This window comes from Tupaia chinensis, unplaced genomic scaffold (assembly GCF_000334495.1).
Source record: "Tupaia chinensis unplaced genomic scaffold, TupChi_1.0 Scaffold139935_1, whole genome shotgun sequence".
Classification (NCBI taxonomy): Eukaryota; Metazoa; Chordata; class Mammalia; order Scandentia; family Tupaiidae; genus Tupaia; species Tupaia belangeri.
The window spans coordinates 354,974-357,531 of record NW_006199814.1 but is presented as its reverse complement, the minus strand read 5'-3'; positions in this window follow the sequence as shown (position 1 = coordinate 357,531).

Here is a 2,558-nt window from a genome sequence, read left to right as displayed (position 1 = left end):
TTTTTTTTCTTTTCTCTTTCTTTCTTTCTTTTTTTTTTTTTTTTGATAAAGCATCTTGGAAAATTCCACATAAATAAGAACACAAATTTTAACATTATCTTGTTTTCTTTTTTTGTTATCAAAGGGCGTATATGTTCACCAGAGAGAAGAGAGGAAGAAAGCACGCCCAGTGGAGTGTGTTCACACTGGAATCCATTCACCATCCTGTCAGGATTAGAGGCATGCATGTACACATACTCCCAGTGAGGTTTTCAAGTTGCTAGAGTCAGGATTTGAACTGCAGTTAGCCATGTGAGATCCAGCTTTTTTTTTTTTTTTTTTTTTAAGCCAAAGGGCGGGTGTGCCCACCAGGAGGAGAGGGCGCGTGCGCTCACCAGGCAGAGAGAGACAGAGAGACAGAAAGTGAGAAATCACCCCCAGGGGAGATGGCCATACCTCAATCCCTTCTCCTCCATTCTCCTCTTGGGATCTTGGGCATATATGCACACATGCCCAGTGTGAGTTTTAAGCCACCGGGTCCAGGACTTGAACTGCAGTCAACTACATGGGAGTCCAGCGACATAGCCATTACACTAACTGCTGGTCCCAGATCCAGCTTTTTTAACCACTAGGCTATAGGGATAGCCCAACATTATCCTTTTAAATTGTAGTGAAATATACATAAAATTTACCATATTAAAGTACAGGTTGGTGGCATTATGTACATTCACATTGTCACATAACCATCACCACCATCTATTCTACAGAACTTTGTTTTTCTTGCAAAAATGAAACTCTTTACCATTAGCAATAACCCCAAATTACCCCTCCCCCAATACAAATACAGAGTTCTCCTTCCCTCCCCCATATATAGCCTCTGTCAACATCGTACACCATATTACAACCAGTGAACCTACATTGATGCTTCATCACAACCAAACACAGTAGTTTACATTAGAGTTCATTCTTGATATACTTGATGGGTTTTGGCAAATATTACCATGACATGTACACCAACTATAGCATCATCAAGAGCAGTTTCACTACAGTGAAAATTTTCTACACCTCAGCTATTCATCTCTCCCTCCTGCCTAGTCTTCACAGCCACTGACTATTTTTTTTTCTTTTTCTTTTTATGGATTTTTGTTATAGTGTGTATGTGCTCACAGAGAGAGACAGTGAGAGGAAAAGTGAAAAATCAACCCCTAGGAAGATGGGCTTGCCACAATCCCTTCTCCTCCATTCTCCTCTCAAGATTTTGGGCATGCACACACACAGGCCCAGTGTTTTAAGCCACTGAATCAAACTGCACTCAGCCATGTAGGAGTCTTAAACCACCACACCACTTGCTGGAACCATGACTAACTAATCTTTACACTGTCTCCATAGTTGTACTTTTTCAGAACATCATCTAGTTGGAATCATGCAATATGTGACCTTTCAAGCCTGGCTTTTTTCATTTAGTAATAGTACATTTGAAGTTCTTTCTCATTTCTTTATGGTTGGATAGCACCTTTGTTTTTAGTACTGAGTAATTTTCATATACTGTGGGATATATTCATGACGTTTATGCTTTAGCAATTTTGAATAGATCTGTTAAAATATCTGTTGGTAGGGTTTTGTGAGATCATAAAGTTTAACTCTTTTTTTTTTTTTTGAGATATTTTCACTATAGGGCGCGTGCGCTCGCCAGACAGACAGAGAGAGACAGAGAGACAGAAAGCGAGAAATCACCCCCCAGGGGGGATGCTCACACTGCAATCCCTTCTCCTCCATTCTCCTCTCGGGATCTTGGGCACGCACGCACACATGCCTGGCGTGAGTTTTAAGCCACCAGGTCCGGGACGCGAACTGCGGTTGACTACGTGGGAGTCCAGCGACATAGCCATTATGCTAACTGCTGGTTCCCAAGGTTTAACTCTTTTGGGTAAATACCAAAAACTACAATTTCTGGGTCACATGGTAAGAGTGACCCAGAGTTTCTTACAGAAACAAATGCCAAACTTCCAAACTCTTCCAAAGTAGCTGCATATTTTGTATTCTCATCAGTAATGAATGAAGGTGGAGGATGTACAAAAGGTAACATAGAATGAGAAGCTATGTAAAACACCAGAGCTGGTGACAGAAAGTAGAAAGCAAGAGCAGTGGCCTGAGGGGATGGTCAGATCAACTGCAATATGGAGGCATTTGCCTCTGCACTGAAGAGGAATAGATTCTTCACAAGAGACCTTTGATAGCAAAACTGGGAAACTGAAGGTGTGCATACCATGCAGCCCCAGTCTAATTAGCTATAAGTTAAAATCATGAAAGTTAGGCAGTATTGGTTCTCAGATTTTGTTCTTTTCTTTTAATATGTTGGGTATTCTGTTTTTTGTTTGTTTGTTTCTCATTATAAATTTAAGAATTAGAATCAAGAGCTAGCTGGTGGCATGGTAATTAAGGTGGCTGGATCCCATCTGGTCAACTACATGGTTCAAATGCTGGACCCAGCAACTTGAAAAATGTGCCAGATGTGTGTGAGTGCCCACAACCCTGGGGGAAGAATGGAGGAGAAGAGATTACAACATGAAGTTTTCACT